Source organism: Prorops nasuta, unplaced genomic scaffold, assembly GCF_024137725.1.
Source record: "Prorops nasuta isolate Cenicafe-Biocafe unplaced genomic scaffold, Cenicafe_Pnas_1.2 PNAS00021, whole genome shotgun sequence".
Classification (NCBI taxonomy): domain Eukaryota; kingdom Metazoa; phylum Arthropoda; class Insecta; order Hymenoptera; family Bethylidae; genus Prorops; species Prorops nasuta.
Genome location: NW_027116818.1, coordinates 2,260,817 through 2,279,906, shown reverse-complemented (window position 1 = coordinate 2,279,906; position 19,090 = coordinate 2,260,817). Strand labels below are relative to the sequence as shown.

At 42.2% G+C, this 19,090-nt stretch overlaps 1 protein-coding gene across 10 annotated transcripts in view; it reads left to right on the top strand.

Annotated features, from left to right (window-relative positions):
- Positions 1-19,090, top strand: part of msi (musashi) — a 138,051-nt gene that overhangs the window by 93,468 nt on the left and 25,493 nt on the right. For 3 of the 10 annotated variants that reach the window (XM_066739768.1, XM_066739769.1, XM_066739767.1), the window contains one exon: positions 9,851-10,125. The exons of the other annotated variants lie outside the window; for them this stretch is intronic. The gene's annotated coding sequence lies outside the window, so the exon portion shown is untranslated. The remainder of the gene's footprint in view (positions 1-9,850; positions 10,126-19,090) is intronic. 10 annotated transcript variants of the gene reach the window in all.

Sequence of the window (19,090 nt, the reverse complement as noted above, 5' to 3'; positions counted from 1 at the left end):
ATCTGACTGAACAACGGTTGTTTACCGATGGTTTGGCGAACTTGGTAAACCGTGCTATTGGAGAACCTCGGGTTACTTCGTGCCTACCTGCAGTTTTTGGCCACTCTCGATCCCAACGTCGTAATAAAATATACCGTAGTACGAAATTCTCTTCATGTATATACGTCGTAAACTCATTTTGCCTGAAGAATTTCACATAGGAGATTCCTGCAACGCTGCATCGTCTCTTCGGGAAATGAAATCAGCCTTGTAAGGGGTTATTAGGATTATGGGAGGCCATGTGTCTTGTCGTAGTGGCCTGCTGCTGGAGGAACGCCGTTGTCGAATAGTGAACAAGCTCTTTGTAGGAGCACGTGGTGTTGTCGAAGAACACGTTGCACCCTGTTATTTATGGCACTTTGAAAATACGTGAACCAGCTTATCCTCGTATCCCAATCAAACGTCCTCTTTCATCGTTATCCCTAGTTTTATGCTGTATCAGGAACAACAAAGCTTCGATCTATATCGGAAAATCATATTTTTTATTAATTCTGTAAAAATAATAATAATATTCATCAACTTGTATTTATAGAATTTTGAGGATTTAAGGCCAAAGAAGATCCTAGGAGTATAAAGAATTTTATTTTGTTCAATTTTCCACAGAATACACTTTTTACATCCACTGACCGAGTTAATCGGCAAAATTTCCTTCTTTTCTATATATATATGTATATATAGCTTTTCGAGGGCATCCACGCCTCGAATCTCTAAAATACGTAAAGATAAGTCGGAAAACTCGTGTTACATCGAAGCGAGAGTTAAAACTAGGTAAGAAAAAGCCTCGTGGTAGAAGCAACAGCTGGCTCTCGGTATTGTAAAAGTGCCACCTGGCTATTGGAAACAGGCTGCCACGTGCCAAAGTACAAAACTCTTCTTGGTCCGACGCTGAAGTTTCAGAGAAGAAGCATTGAGTGTTCCCGAAACCCTTGGATGATTCCTCATACACACTTCGGTGTTATTGGACTGTGTGGCTGGCGATAAATAAAAATAAAACCAGACTCCCTCGAGTCCCCTTATCGAGACACGTAAAGTCGCAGTAATGTTGAAGAAGTCTTCCACAAGGTGGAAAGAAAAAGCATAATTTTGCATATTCTCCAGTGAATTTTCACGAAGCTTGGAAAGAGAGTGTTGTAACGAGTGGGATGGATTTTAGCCTTCATTGTAAAGCTTGATAATTAGAAAACCAGCTGCGAGGCAGAGTTGGCCATTCCTTTCTTTTCTCACCTACCTCGTTATTGTCTAAGAAAAAAGAGCACATTACTTTTGGGAAACTTTCTCATTAAGACTGCTGCTAAGCGCAGTAAAGTCTTACACAAATATCGAATATCTCTGTATCTCCGGCTCTCGCTGAAATTAAATGTACACCGAGGTAAGAGAGCATTCGTAATCGTAATGGCCTTCCACGGGTAATTTGCATTTAAGAGCGTCTACTTTTAATCGAACAAAGCAACGTTACACACCGACACGATACTTTATTAAATTCCACGATCGAATTTTACAAATTTCAGTATCTAAAAATAGCTCTTCGCGTAAGATCGAAGTCACGATTTTTATGGGATTGCTATATATATATATATATATGTATAAGGAAATGGCAATTTGTTAATTTGTTTAAAAAACGTTCTCCACGTTCCAGAGAGGAAGTTGAAGAAGATAAGGGAGTCTCCAGCACGAAAGGAATAATCGCAGGCGCGATCAATTATGGGTAAAAGCGAAGTTGGGCTCGAGCGATCATTCATGGCCGGTCGCAGGGCGGAAATGCCCGAGTCACGTGGGCCAATCGATTCCGTCGTCCATTGCGATTGTGCTCGTGTCACTCTCTTCTTCTCGCCCTTCGATTGGCTCGACGCCTCGAAAATACGGGTCACGGTTAAAAGCATTCGTCGTTCCTCGCAACTTTTTCTTCCTTATTCTTCCTCCTCGTTCCTCAAGGGCGAGCGACCCTGAAGGTAGTCCCGAAACCGCCCCTGGACCAAGATACCTGCTCGAGTGGTGAACGAAAAACTTTGGGAGGAACCTTCGATGATCTTTCAATTACCGTAGAAAAACTTCTCGACGCGTTAAACGCGAAGAACTCTGCACAAGGTCTGACATTGTATTTCACGACTGGTCTGATTACGCAAAACGTCGTTGGCATAAACCAAGAGGAATAAAGACTCCGTTGAGCCTCTTAATACTTCTGGTTAGACTGCGCGAGAGGCAAGTTTTCTTCCTTTTTTTCAGGGTCGCTTGAAAACCTAGGAAATTGTTTACGAGATTCTCTGCTTTGTGTCTGTTATATATATATATATATATATTGCGTATTTTTTAATTGTTTTCGATTCGCTGCTGCGCGATTCTTTCATGAATAAAGACTGTTCAATTACTGTAGGATGTAACTGTGAACAGTTTTGATGGAATAATAGTGAACGGGAGTGACGAGCGAGTGAATATTTTTCACTAGAAAATATCTCGTCTTTGACCGAACACGTGATCGGTGTAAGATAATACTTACTCGAAAATCAGTATTAAACATTCATCTGGCAACGCATCAATTTATATAGCAGAGTAACTTACGTACGGTAATATGGAACGGGAATCCATTTTTCATGGTCCGCTTGCCTCGCTTGGGAAGGATTTTATACTTCCATAAAAAAAATTTAATATTTATGCAAATTTTTAAGCTAAGTGAAAAACGTTGACTGTAAATCCTTTTTATTATAAGTCATTCAAGTATAAGAAACTTTGGAATTATTTTGGTAAGACCGTTTCAAACAAACTTTTGAATGTCCATTTTGGACTTTTGTTGTTCATACGCCGTATTCGTCGCCGAGATACTTTGTGGGATTTCCATCAGCGTCGATCATCTTCTCGCCCCTCATTAGTCGATAGCGATTGTCCAGATGTATCGCTGGCTCGATTTCCGAAAGCTTGAGAAGCTGAAAAATATCGTTATATATATTTAACAGATTTCTATTTTCGTCGTTGCTGCGATAATAATTCTTAGTCGAGTGCTTCGAGAGATGCCGAAGAGAAGCCTCTTGTCAGTTTTATAAAACCGTCTCCATTATGTCTAAAAGTTCATTTTTCCTGGCCTATATATATATATATATATATATATATATAGATAGATAGATAGTAGAGCCGTTAGCGTTATTAAGCGATGTTGTCGACCGGATCTCGCGGAAATCAGCTTTGGGACAGGTTTTAACAAGTGGCAAAAGGAGAAAGAAGACAGCGTGGCAGAAGTTTCTCATACGTCAACTTGTTGGAAATCCATGCGATGCTGGCAATAAGCTTCTTAACTCGTTCCATGGCTGCTACCACCCACCCTCATCGTCCGCTAGTTTTAAAAACTTTCTCGTGAATGTCAATATTAAACCGATCGAACAGCTGACAAATCTTGACTTTAATCATCGCGCAATAAAACCAACGCGAGGAAGCTGAAGAGCTTGGCGAATAAATAGGGGAAAAAGGGGATGTAGCAGTGTGCAGGTGTAAATAGACGCGTACGACGTCGGGCTTTTGCCTCTGGTGGACCTTGGCGGGAGCAAAAGGCAGCACAAGTTTCAAATAAATGAAAATAGCCGGAAGATTTGTTGTTGAAGAATTAGAAGCATGGGAGAGAAACGGTTAATTGAATTTGTACGTCCGTCCTTCTCCTTTCCAGACTGGCTACCAGCTTTGCCTTTTAGCACGGAATAAGCGAATTAAATTAATACTGCGGAATCCTACTCACTGGCAAATCACGTTAAAGCTCGCAGCAGGTTATTTCAAGATCTCCGTGTTCTTCCGAGGGAACACGGGGATTTCTCGCCAACTTGCTTGGCTTCCGATAAGAGAGAAGCGTCCTCCTCCTCGTCGCTTTGCCTATTTCGTTTCAAATTTTATAGTCCAAAGGAGACTACGAAGCTTTTTACGCCTTTCCAACCTTCGACTACTCTTCAAGGTAGGCAGGATTCTTAATGAAAAGACTAAGAGGACCAAGTTTTCGGATCGACGTGTCAAAGGGTTGACAAGGCGAAGATGACGAGGATCCGATTTCATCGTGAAAACGGGAAATAAACTCGTTACTCGGTACCGGTATCGAGATCGAGGGAGGAAATCAAATTATCTCGTTAGAAGCCGCAAAGAGGAAGCCGAAGAAACCTTTGCGAATTGTGCAGCTACTTAAGCCGAATACCTGGCCCGAATTCATGGGTCTTCCACGGTCAACGAGGATGGCCCTTTTCTACGGTTTCCACAAGCTACTCTCTTCCACGTCCCTCCAAACGCGTTCTTCTTTAAAAAAAATCTCTACCCCCTGAGAAACGCTCTTATCGCTACTCTCGAAGGACCATTGTTGTTATGGATCAGTGCGAGAAGCCTAGAACCTAATTATAGGCCGAAAAAAAAACAACTTTCCAAGCGAAAGAGTCGGGGGATCCCCCTGGTCGTCTTTTTGTAATTACTGTTTTCTTACGAGCATCGTAAGGCATATCGAATGCCGTTAATTGGCGCTTATGCAAATTGCGAGAGCGGCAAACGCAGAGGAGGAGGAGGAGGAGGAGGAGGGGGGGGGGGGAGAGAGACTCGTGAGGCGCAATGGAGGATAAAAACGGTGTGTTGTTAGTTGAGTTGCTGCGGTGGAGGACGTTAGTTGGGGAAATTAAAAAGGGACCGAGAGGATCAGCGTGGCTTCTGCAGACTCCGTGTCGTCTGCTGCTGTGGCGGTATTGATCTCCCTCTGGCTGATGATTTTTAAGACGAGCTTCGGCGCGCTCGGCACAGGTGGCGCTGCTGCACGGTGCAGCGGCGGCGTTGCCAACTGCGCTCCACGCCGAGTGACGACCACGCCACGCCGTGCCGTGCCGTATGTAACATACGAAAGCGCGACGACTCGCTCTCTCTCTCTCTCTCTCTCTCTCTCTCTCTCTCTCTCTCTCTCACTCACTCACTCACTCACTCTTATATATATTTTCACACTCCTCTTCGGTATTTACAAGTCTAATTAACCCTCGACCACCGACCTCTGGATCATTCCACCCCATAAACCCCGAAGTCTCTCGAGACTTCCCAGAATTCTCGATATCCGCGGCCATTTTCGCACGAGTCGTGGACCTAACCTAACCTACAAACCGATATCGCCAATGTATCTCGCACCGTTCCACTCGATTCCTGTAATATAGCCGTGTTCGAAAGTGTGTATCATTGCCGGATCAGTTTCCAAATGCATAATTGCGGTCGAGTCTGGTAATTCAAACGATGTTTGGAATTAACATTCGATATAATTAAACTCTCATTGAACAGCACCGAAGTGCTCTCGCGAATCATTCCAATTAATTAATCAAGTTTTCTCGTGGATACGCGGTATCCGAAAGCTTTCGTCGAATTCTAACCATTGTTATTTTTGTTGGATCAAACTCGTAATATGGAATTCTAAATTTTCCTCCATTTTCCGACTCTGGAAAAAATCTGGTTTAATTTTTTTATGTAAATTAAACTACGAGTTCTCGTCGCGTGAGTGGAATTAGGTGTAGTATAGGTTAGGTAGTGGATGAATGGGTTCGCAATTGGGTACATTTTTTAGGTTTCGAATATGGACAAATATATATGAGAATGGTTCCTTGGGATTGCACGCAGTGGTTCTCAATGGAAGGGTCTGCATTATGACGACGCGACGAGGTTATTGACCAGGAGATGGTGGAACTTGCTAGGGGAGGGGTCTACGGGGTAGCAATGGGTTTTCTCTCTCTCTCTCCTTCAGGAGGGCGAAACTGAAGAGGCAGGGTGTTTGCTACAGATCCACAATAGCGCTCTCCTTCTCCAACCCTCCCTTTTCCTCTTCTATATTTGTCTCCTCCTTCCCAAGAGTGGGATGAGATCAGACGCTTCCGCAGGTGGTTCTCAATTCTCCCCTAGTCCCTTTTCTCCTTCAAAATTAAAAAACCAGATTCACCATGCTTTCACCCCACCACTAACCCTACGAAACATCCATTATTATTTTTTTTTTTATAAATTTCAATTTATTCTTAATATTAATTTCTTCTTTACAACGCAATACTCGGCTTTTATTAAATCATTAGCCAAAAGCCTCTGAATTAAATCTTGAATTAAATCTCTAGTCCCGCGGATGAAACGAAATGTGCGTTTACTCAACGAGATCATTATTAAATTTTCCTTTGCCAAAGAGTCTCTCTGAATTCTCCATGGGGTAATTTTGCATACTGGATATGTATACTACATATATATATATGTGCGTGTGTGTGTAATATATCGCCCCATGTGCAAAGCTTAATAATAGACGCTTGCAACAATTTTGCAGTTATCCCTTATTTTTCTCCTTTTTTCACTCGCCCAAGGAAACATTTCAGCGATATACATATGTATATATATCAAAGATATCGTTTTTTCTTTAACTAAATTTCGAGAAATATCCATGGAGACTAATAGATTTCCACTTTTCGACGCACCAGTACCAGAATCTTTAATGCTCCGCTGTAGAAATGTTTTATTGTAAGTTCTTTTTACAACTATTGATTATTGCTTATCGGGAAAGCGCTTTGAACGTATAGTGGCTGAAACGAAAATAGTTGATAACTTGAAGCACGTTTGTGGTATGTGTATTGGTGAACGTGCGTGATCGGCATTAGGTGAAAATCGTTAAATTTGATGCTAAAAATAATCTCTTACATCGCGGTACCTTTCGAATATTTCAGTATATATTTTTCACGTACCAATTGCCATATCGTGCATTTAATTACTTTTCCAAGGTGAGATATACAGTATAGTTTCGTAGGATTCTTCCAGCAGTGGAGAATTTTATCGCAATGCACCACTGCGTGTTTTTTGCTACAGGGTTCTGTCGGAGTTTAAACAAATTCTAATAAATAAATAATGTCGTTGTGTGCGTGCGTGTGTTATACCTGTGTAGAGTTCCGTCCAATCGTGCGTGACCCTAGCCACCAATTTAATAAGGTTTGCGAAACGGATTTGCCAGGAGTAAACATTCTCCGGTACCGCGCTCCCCATTTAAATTCCCAGACGAGGAACGCTCTCTAAGTGACCAGTTTTGCTGAACACACAATTACTACTTTCCCCTGCTACGATAATGTAATTCAACGCCTGAAAGCTTTACAAGCTCAAGGAAGAATCCTCTACTTTTTCTTTCTTTTTTTGAGATTTCTCTAGTAGCGGGATTGAAAAAAAGCTGAAATCCTCCAACGACGAGACTTCAGCTTCACAAAAGGTTACGTTAAACGATAATTCGGCTGGAAGCGGAAACTAACTGAGGAGAGCCAACCCAACCACCGGGATTCTCTTAAAACTTGATTTTCGTCGGAATTTCGGGGGATAGAAAACTCCATGGTCGTTTTGCTTAAAAATTTCAACGAAGCCCTCCGGAGACTGTGTCTTTGATTTACACGCGTGTGCCAACGTTGAAAACGAACAATCTTGCAAGTCGGACGGTTGTTCATCCTCGGAGCGTTAAATTTACTTGCTCTTGGAATTTTCTCGTGCAATTTGGTATTTCGCAAGGTTTTTGCGAATTGGGAAATCGTGAAGTTAGACGCACGAGTTATGTAGAACGTGAAAATCTGTGGGAATGAAAATAGTTACTATTTAGATTTGTACAAAATAGTTATAAAAATTCTTGATTATTTAAACTGCTCAATTTCGTATCATGAAAATCAATGAAGAAAAAGCAGGGAGTAAACTTCCAGCTGAAAGTCAAAGGGTTAAAAGCTGCTGAGAAACGTGGCCATCGAGTTTCTCTGCCACAAACTCGACTAAATTCAATCTTAATTTCTATCCACGTAGACGTAAAAAAAAATCGTCGACAACCGGGACCATAACCAAGCTTTTCAGCTCAAAACCGAATATAAATCTATCTTTAAAGAAAATCATGTATGAAGCAAGAGCTTGTGGGTTAATTTCTTCAAAGAAACGCAATAAACTATACAGATTCTGCCAAAATCGAATGAGTAAACTTTAATAAAATAAGCCACAAGCACCACTGGATTTATTCCATTTAATTCAAAAACTCTTCAACCATACGATTAGACATCGCCTTAAAAAATTGCACAACAGGAAATTTCATTACGACCGAGCGGCACCAATTTTCTTATCGTTGCTTTTGCACAAAATAAATTTTATCTCGAGTTGATTTTTCGGTAGGAAGAAAGCTACGAAGGGTGGATTAAGATTTTTCTAAAAATGATTCTTCGAAGCATTTGGATATTTTTGCAATTGAGAACCCCTGTATCTTTTTCAAGGTCGCGCGTACGTACTACAAATCCTGACTGGTGCAACGAAGTGTCCCTGGACGACCACTAGGTGGAGCAATGGTGAACGGGTTACCTTGTCTCTCTCTCTCTCTCTCTTGTGAGTCCCTCAATAACAGATTCTTGAATCAGGTAAAGAGAGAACAGTGAGAAACCCGCGGGAATTAAATCCCACCACCGAATGAGAACCCTCGTATACTGGTTAAAATCCTATCCTTAAGGGAATCCTCGAGGAAACATTGAAAATGATTTTCATTCGATTTTTATCCAACACCTTTCTCCACTCCTCTCTCTCTCTCTCTCTCTCTCTCTCATAAAAAATTTGCCAATTGGCTCGTTACACCACAAAATATAATTAGCGTATTTTAACAAATTCGACTATGGACCAGTAGAAAAATCACTGAAATTCCATCTAGGGACTTCGTCCCGAATTCTATTGGTTTCACTCCCCGCTTCTCTCTGACCGTCTTTCTCTCTCCTAATACCTTATACGTTTTCTCTCTTTATCCATCTCTCTCTCTCTCTCTCTCTCTCTCTTACTCTTTTAAAATTGTTGCTCTCTCACATGCCATGTATGTTTAAAGTAGCCAATTAGAACAGACAGTAGGTTGTTATATCTAGCTGTACAGTCGAAATAAGAAGTAACGATAAGTTTATATAAATCATTAGCTCCATGACGCTTATGTGTTCCGTGTAGAAGCTGCTTTATCCTTCCTGAAAGTTTAGCAAAAAACTGGATGGAACGGTATTGGTCGAGGAACTCGAAAGAGTCAACAGCGAAAATTGATCGTCGATTTATTTCAATTTTTCAATTAAATAAAATCTCTCTTTACGATGATAACTCGAATCTCTGTGCTACGATCGCATGCTCGTTTTTTATGTGTTTATTTAAATAATTTACACGAACACAAGCGCACATAAGCATCGTAGTGAATTTGTGTACCGGTCGGTACGATAGAGTGTAAGAGAAGTAAAGGTAAAAACCGTGTTAAGTCTCTCTCTCTCTCTCTCTCTCTCTCACCCCCTCATACCCAAACCCAGTATTCAAAGCTTAACAGTCAGGTCTGATGAATATCTGTTGCAAATTATTAGACAAGAGTTGAACTAACACACTCACACACATTTGGTTATCTAACCGTAGATTGATTGCTGATGGATGGTATCGATTTCTCGAATAATAATAATAATAATAATGTATCCGTTTTTGTCAGAACTATCCCAGTAGGACATAGGCTTGCGATCAGAAAGATCCACTAACTCCGTCTCGTCTCTATATATATTTATATATGAATGTACTGCACATATATACATATATATATATATATAGTGAAAATTCAGCATGAGTAAATATCTACGTATATCTGTACATATAATACATTGTATATCATACACTGTTTAATAAAACAAGTAAATGTCGAGCGTTGAGTCGTAGTACTAAATGGAATCCTCTTATGAGCTGCAGGAACTGCTGTGTGACTATTGTGAAGTTAATATCGGTGTAAGGCTTAAATCTAAACGATTTAGCTGTGCAGCTTGGGCTAAAGTGAATGAATTTTGAACCCGATTAGGTGTGCTCCAGACCAGGCAAAGCAAAAGCCAAAAGATTCTTAAGTTTTGGTACCTCGGGCTATAGGAGTAAATTGAATTCTCCCTGGAACACGAGAGCAACTCCACGTGGTACAAGAGGAGGATGCAGTCTGAGGGAGCCATAGATAAAAACTGCGACTGCCTAATGTCGCCTAGAATATTACTTGCTACCACTGACTCGACGAGGAGGAGTCCAATTCAAGTCAGATTCAAGTTTTATCCTCCCATCGTCTGAGGGGACAAGGACTCGCACTCGGTAGGTCATTATCAGATCTCAAGAAACAATCAGACTCTTTGTAGATACGTAAATACTATATAGTCATTTTGTGAAAATTCATCGGTGACCGTACATACATCCTTCGCATTCCTTCTTAACCAATTTTGCTCGATCGATCCAACTTTTACTACTGTCCCTCTCTCTCTCTCTCTCTCTCTCTTTCTCTTTCTCTATCTCTGTCTCTGTCTCTGTCTTTATCTCTCGTGTGTGGCTTTTTAACAATTAGATCTATCCTCAGCTACAAAGTCTAGGTACACGATTCTAGAAAAAGCTTTCTACCTTATATCCCCTTTACTCGAACGTGTCTCGTACAATTTGCATAAGTTGGTACGTGTTACTCCTGTGTTCTCGTGGTGTATATCTCTTGGTACACTGCATAGAGTAGAAAAGGATCGATCAAACAAATATGGTATGTGAGATAATGAATTCTGGCACAGTCACTGTTGATATTTTTATACATACATATAGTACCCTGTACATTCACCAATCAGTAGAATTTTATCATCATAGATACATGTACACGATAGGTACACTTATATTGCTCGGTAGAATTCAATATGGGTTTGCCTCCTTCTCTCCCAGGAATCAATTCTCATTTCTTGAATCGGACCTTTGGTCGATTACTAAATCTCCGTCCCATAGTATTCGTAGCTGATGAGAATTTATTGCATCTATTAGTAGCTTTCGTGAAGAAGCTCCCCGAGAGACTCACTCGATTGAATCGTAGATGAAGAAGAAGGTTTTTTGAGGAGCAAGAAAATCATTTAGAAATTGGATCATTAAACGAAACAATCATTGTGCACTCTGTGTGATCATGAATGAGAGTAGATGATGTAGTGTAACGTGGACTGAGATGAGAAAAAATTTGTGGCTGTATCGTGTCACTTTGTGATAGAGCAAACTCAGCACGAGTATATATATATATATATATATTATAGTTTCCAAGTGGTTCAAAACCACTCGGTATACAAGCTTGAAGAATAGCTTACTCGATATGTACGTGCTTACTCACTGAACTTTTCATTATCAGGAAATAAAGCCTACGCTCTTCGTCTGGAAGAAGAATATATCTGCACTGATAAATAAAATGAATGCATCTTTGAAAAATTATTCCACAACCCCTCATCCATGTTCTTTATTATATTTTCGTGTTTATTCTATCACCAATATCACAAGAATCGATACACAAATTTGGTTAAGATATTTATTCGACGAATCAGAGCTAATTCCACAAGAGCCAAAGAGTCAGCCTCCACCAGTGAGATGGGAAACACGTTTATTGATTGAGAAAGTGGCAGCTTTGGTTCTAACACGAAAATTGGTTTACGCGGTGCCTTTGAAGCGTCGGGTCAAGATGCACGAGCAAGTCTCGTTACGCGATTAAACTGTATCTTGCTGCAACTTGTATGTACATGTCAAAAGCTGTGTTTTACGTGTATAAGTCACTGATCGTCGAGTTAAAGATTAAATTATGATGTAATTAGTCCTGATCAAGTAGACCAATACAAACGAATATGTCTCCAGGAAATTTTCGACTGATAAAACGACCACCGGTGGATAAAGCAGATTGGTATCAAAGAGATCGCTTTGACCAGCCAGCTACGTGGCGTGAATTTTTGCAAGTCAACTGCCTTATCGACGCACGATAAGGTCGTTTTCATCCCCTCGTAGCTTCTGCGGCTAACCGCGAGGTCAATTCGTGCACCCTTTATCAGTTTACCCCCTCTCGGTCTCCTGCGGTATTTAATCGACCGCCGGGGATATCAAACCCATTGTACTGTCATAATTATTACCTCCCATTACGCGGACCCTCTCGTTAACTGTACTCTTTGGCTCCCCCCCCCCCCCTCCCCTCTCCTACCCTCTCCTCCCTCTTCATCTGGAAAAGCTTTACATTTAAATGTCAGCATTAAATCCTCCGCTACCGATTCGCAATGTAAAATCAAGTTCTATCGTTGAAGAGAATTTAACCAAATGGAGATTTATAAAATATTGTGAATTTTCTCTCGAAATTAACGACTTTTTCTTGTTCGGATGTCAAAATGTTTTTTTTCTTTTTATTGATTTAACTTACGGTTTAATTGCGAGTGTTGCATTGTTTTGGGACTTTTTTTCGGTCAAAAGTAAATCGGTGCGTGAACCATCACCCTGAAGGGTGGTCGGTTAAAGGATGGAGTGTAAGGACCGCACCCAGAGTTCCGTGGAATCCGAGAGCGGTCAATTGTTGGATGCCGCGGAGTCGGTGATTAATTAAATGCAAACAGCACCGCCACGCCCATATTTGCGGGGTGAGTGAATTGTTGGCGTGACCAGCGAGAACGCCCACGAGTCTCCGGGTCACATGCGATCGCACGCGGTAAATTTCACTCGAGCATTATCCGCTCCTCCGTTCCTTTTTCTCGCATTCCTTGGAAATCGCCACGCGAAAAATCCGCCTGGCCAAGTGGTATAGCGATGCTACCGATCAACCCTCGCAGCCCTTCGAATTGATAAGAAAAGCGACCGTGATAAATGAGAGTCAGAAAAATCTCAGTCTTCCACCATTCCCACTCAGCGATATACCGCAACTCGAATATTAAACTCAAGTACCGGAGAAAGTTGTCTTTCAATTTATTATGATACTGAAGAAATATACAATTTTACTAGATTCTTATAAAATTCAATTTTTCATCCTTCTTAACTATTGGAATTTCGTTCGAGGAGGAGAAGGTTTGGGGAGACGAATCATGAGGTGTGGAACTTATCATGAATAATGAAAAAGCTTAAATAAATGGTGTTACATGCTGTATGCCACTACACAGTTGTCTCTTAATTAATAGTTTTAATATATACACTTAGATATATATATATATATATATATATAGAAATTTGGAATTAGAACGTACAATCATATAAAGATGCATCGATTAAAGATAAATTAATTAAGAGGTATAGGTATATCGCTCGAGCTATTGGAATTCGATGATGATGATGAGCCTTTGGTTATGAATATGTTTATTGATTTAGGAGCGTGGTTATCGTCAGCCGAATACAAACAGGCCCGTGTGAGAATTTATGCTTTGGAGAAATCTTTTTATGTACGAAAGCATCTTTCGTGGGTGTGTCCCGCGTGAGTGTGTGGACTTAGGAGGGTCGCTATATCGAGGGTATGGTGTTTTCCGCTGGCCATCTGTCGAGGGTGCCCCCTGTGGATTAATTGGAGCCCCGTGTATTGATCCAATAACATCGTACTTCGGACATACCGGAGGGAAAACTCCAGTCCAGAGGACACTTTTCACGAAAATTCCCCCCAAAAACTTTTCGCTTCCCCCGGAAAATTTAATTTTCAACCATTTCGCGATGCGTTAAAAAAATCGAGCCCCACTCGAGTCTGCTTTATTTCGAGATGGCTGCCAGTTTAATAAAATCACGTGGAGATCGCTCTAATTAATTCTTCTCGCGTGATAAATTTCTCGTCGAGTGCCCAGTCTTGCTGGGAGAAGTCTCGTCTCTCTCTCTCTCTCTTTCTCTTAGGAAAACTATTAAAAAGTATGCGAAGAAAGATGAATTTTTTTTCTTAGTCGAGCGATGGGAAAACTGAGAAAAGTGGTTTTTCCCGTGAAATCCTATTTCGCAACAGTAATCTCGTTGAGGACCTTACGTGCGAGGGTTGTGCATAGCCCGGGAGAAAAATTGACCTGGATTCCCACAAGAGAATCAGCTTTTCTCTCCCTTGAAGTCAAAAAGCAAGAGTCGCGTGGAATCGGATATTTCCGTTTTACCTACATCTACAGTTTTTTTTTCTTTCTTTTTTTTTCGAGCTTCGTCAAATTCGACGAGTGAATCAACGGACGCGCAAATATTTGCGAAGGATCGAAGAATTTTTACGAGCATCCAAAAAGCCTCGATTTTTTCATCCGAGCTTCTCGAATCACTGAACACTGTGTCCTTTTTGTCTATTTAGAGTCGTTAAGCTACAAGGTAGCTAATTACTATAAATATTAACACCTTGCTCTGTACATTTAATTAACAAAAGTCGATTAAATAGATGCAAATGCTTGGTAGGTAGAAATATTTTTGGAATTAAATGCTTTTGCTCACATACACATTTCATCAACGTAGTACCAGTGAATATAGTTCAAGGTTCTCTTGCTTGAAACCAAAAAAGTCATAAAAAGTCACGTAAAATTAAATATTCCGTTTCACGAATTTATGCACAAATTTGTATTCTGCTTCCTGAAATTCAACGTGTAAAATTAATAAACATGCAAATATATTTGCCAAGTATGGAAAATTCTGAAAAGCATCTACAAGGACTCTCGACCTTGATAATTTAACACTGGAATTTCTCGAATCATCAGCGATACATCGACACCTTGCTATGTACAATTAATTAACGAAAAGCGATTAATCAGATGCAATCATAAATAGGTAGAAATTTGGCAATACAATTTTTTTGTCCATTTCTCCGCCTTTGTACCACATTGAAAATGGTCCAAGCTATAATAAACTTAGCTCGAATCTCCCCATCATCGTTCACACGAACACGTTCCGCGTTAATCTCTCGTCGTAATTAAAAAAAATAAAAATTGCTGGTCCCCTCGAGCCGTAACTAGAAACTTTTTACGCGAATCAACGTTAACGAATAATTCTGTACCTGACGCAAAGAATTGAAGAAACAACAAATCAGATCAGTCGTCAAGGATATAGAATTTATTGCTTTGGATTTACAGAAATGTTTGTACAGAGATTCGCACACAAACTGAAAACCTGTCGTAGGTAAATAGCACATTTTATTGAGCAATGGGACAGGTGTACTTTGCACACACACAGAGTCCCATTACAAACGACAATAATTTTCTCCTCGTGTTTAGTCGAAAACGAACGAGCAAACTCCGCAAGATAATTAAACTGAATAACAAAACAAAAGGCTCTCCTATTACGTGTATATATGGAAACGAGTTACAACGCTCGATGGTAATTATTAAAATCTTTTGAAAGCTGTGTAATCACTCGTTTTAAGTAAAATATGAATAAACAGGAATATACAGCGTGAACGAGCATTATAAAAGGAAAGAGATAAATCGCTTTGTGCTTATTGTAATATTAGCCGAAGCAGCAAAATACATTAATGGTAGGGTAATTGGCTAAATGGTGCAACTGTAACACTATATCCACGCGAATCCGAATATACCGTATATAATGACCGGTCTCAACACACACATTCACACATACTCATAGCTACAAATGTGCCGTAGATAAAATACAAATATACATGTAGTAATGTATATAGTCTATCTAATCTATATATTTATATATATATATGTATATATACGAAAAAAATTCTACACACCAACAAATCTGCGCAATAATATCTGGCGTACTCTACGTACTACGACATCTATAATGGGATTTAGCACCCTCTAAAAGAATCTCACGAATATGGCGGTTTTGTCTTTCTATAATTTTCGGCTAAGCCAAAACGGTCCAGTCCAAACTCCAACGGCGTGGTTCCGATGAGTTCTTCCCTTAATAGCACCGTGTCACAACATGTTTGTCGTGTGGTCGCATCGCAGAATATTTTTGCAGCTCCTTATCGCGCATCCAGCCGGCTTCTTCTGGTCGTTACTTCCGTTGCTGCGTGCGATGGACTCTCGCATCGCGGACCCGGGTTTCCCGGCCGGCGCGAACTTGGCACGAATAGTGGCGCCACCTGGTGCCCGTGCCCTCTACCACCACATGCCAGGAACAGCCATCGCACGCTCTCTCTCTCTCTCTCTCTCTCTCTCTCTCTCGCAAGCGCGCGCGCGCTCCCTCTCCCACCCACGACCTCCGCCATTGCCATCCGCGACCTCCGGCCAACCCCAACCAACCCCGTCCAACCTTGCTTGCTCCCCCCTACCCTCACTACCCTCTTTCCAACCATCCACCACCACACCATACCTTCCCCTATCACCCTGCCAATCGCACCCCTTGCGCTGATCCAACGGCTAATCAATCCCGAGACGAGCATCGCGCCGTTCCCAACCACTCATCGTCGTGACCTTTTCGCTTTATGCCCCGTGCAAAATCATCCTCGACTAGACTAACCAGAGTGGAGCTTCTACCTCTTTATATGTATGTGTATACATATATATATACGAACAGCAAAAAATCCATGATCTTATCAAACGCCGTTTTACGGCTCTCGAAACGGTAACCGTAACCCTGACTGATGAACCAGTGTGGGTAAACAATCGTGCTTCGTGCACAGGGATGATTACGGCAACCTTTGGTTGGGTCGAATCGAATTATACGTATTTGCGTCCTTATGTATTTTCTAGGAAAAATTCTGATCGAGATTTATGGAGAATCAGTTTGTACACTGCTCTTCAAGGTGATGCGAGTTTGTCTCTTCAGCTTCTAATCTTAGTCTCAACGTCCATAGTGTGCAGACGAAGGAAGAGAGTTTGAAAATCGAAAGGACCCGCGGATTGATTGGATTTCGAGGGATTTCTCGCGACAGTAGGTCGCGTACCGTTTAGCTGAATGAACGCTGCGAGAAGTTGGCCGTAACCCTTTCCAGTCGAACGAGGTGAAGCGCTACGTTGATGTAACGAGCGTCGCGTGCCATACGTAATTAGAAAGGAACACGTGCGTGTCTCGGTAGAAGCCCCACCTCCCATCCCTCTGACCATCCCCCACATCTTCCAGGTCTCTCCTCCACCACCAATCCCCAATTTCGACGCAGATCGATATTCGATTTCTCGACGAATAATACAAACACTGTGTGCGAGCTGCGCGACTTCGTCCACCAATCCCGGAAAAATTCACTGTCCTTCCTCGTCCCTGCGTCAATCCACCCTGAAAATCACTGGCAAATTTCTATCTCGCCACGGTCTCCGGTCTCATCAATGGAGATCCAACCGGGACGCGAGGGAGGACGATTTTCTTTAATGACTCGACCTTGAAGAAGGCGAAAGATGCAAAATTTCCTATCGACGCAGCATTTCCTCAGCGTGCAAACTTGGGACTCTCGTGTGCTCTGGTTCCTTCGAGGAGAAATCCGAAGGGGAGCAGGGGTAAAATCGACCTCAAGTTCTATGTTAACCTTTCAACGACCCCGTTTTCTACCCTCTGCCACCTCTTCTCGCTCGCTCTAATTCGTAGCACCAAACTCCGCACGGTAACAAGCTCGATTCGATTAATTATTCAGTAAACGACTGCAGGTATTTCGGACGTACTACGAACGTCCTGGGTATATCCGCAGAACCACCTACTCGCGCCCCGCAATAACTTCTTCCTTTTCGTCACTCTCGAGAATGGAAAAAGGCGGTCGAAGCCTTCCCGGCGTTTATTCTTGAGAATAACGAGGATAGCTATATATATATATATATATATATACGAGTTTCTGGAAAATTGATAAGGCAAAGAAGCCTTTCCTGGTAAATTCCTCGCGAGACTAACCTTGCGAACTATGTAACGCGAGTCGTTCCATTACATTAGGGACAGAGTTGAAAATGATGGTGCAGCGTTGATCAATACTAGGCTAGCTCGCTAATGCAATATGAATTACACGCGGACACCAGTGACGACCCAGTCACGATGATACTGTTTATAGTATACGTCTCCGATGTTGCCCTTTGAGAAGCCTTTTCCGGACAATGACCTACATTGGCCAGTGGTCCAAAGACGCGTGAGAGAAGAACACCGGATACGCGTCCACCGCCGAGCACGAACAATTCTCCAGCGGAATCGACGAAAATTTTGGAGGATTCCAATGGTGGGAGAACGGGGAAAAACCGTGCTAGCTGGTTTTATGGAGAAATGCACATGACGCCACGGCCATCTTGCCATTCCGGGCAAGGCGACGCAGAAAGTACACTCCCAGCAGAAATCCCCCATACAGCCAATATTTCCAATGGCCACCATGACTAGAATCGTCCGATCGCACGTCGACTTTTCCACTGAGACCTCTCCTCTTCCCCCCTCCCCTCCCATAAATCGATCAATGACTCTCGCACGAGTTTAGGCTTAGCGACCGATGATGGTGGTCGGGAGCTGCGAAGATTTTCCGATCGACCAGAAAGGGGTGCCGCGCCTTCCGGAAGCTGCCTTATCGACCGGAAGCACCGTGGGAGAGCTCGTGGCATCCACGTTGACCGAAAAACCGAGGCTGACCAAAAACTCGATTGTACCACGAGAACATTTACATCGGTTCAAGTTCATCCCATAGAAATTCCCAACGAGAGACGTTCCTCGCGAACGAAGGATCGATTTTCTCAACGAAACCCGAGCGAATCCCGTGGATGTCCCGTAAATTCCGTTACATCGAATGGACCTATGATGCCGAGTCGTGAATGGGAGTGATGAGAGTTCGGGGCTCGCAGTGGCCATTTTTCGGAGAGCGAATGATTGATCGACGAAAGTCGAGCGCTCCCTCGCTCCCGATGATCGTGACTGACGATAATCTGTCTCTTGCACATCTCTAGCGCGTCCACCCCACCTTATTCTTTCATGTAGCAAGCAATTTTGTCACCATTGTCACCAAGCAAGAGCACCGTACTGGCTAAAAGCTGACACGTTTATCCTCGTGTAATCTCGACACTTGAAAAACGAAGTATCTCCGCGACGATCTTCCTCGGGTCGACGGTCCAGGCTCGTAGCTGATGTTGTGGACCAGGAGACGAGGACAATGTCCCATCACACCAGTAGCCATTAGAAGTACTGCTGTGACAGGACAATATCCACGGCACCAGTCGATAATACGGGCTCTCCTTCCTGCATGATGCTCTCCTCAGGGTTCACTCTCCACGAGTTTAAGCCAGTGTTATGTACGTCAGCCTCCGTTAGGACTCTTCAGAGTTCCTATACACCTCGCAGCCAGACACAAGGGAAATCGTTCTAGTCCCGAGGTACTCTTATAGGCCCGCGTACAGTCATGGCGACTTTAGCGAACGATGCAGAGTCAGTTTTACCCGGTCGA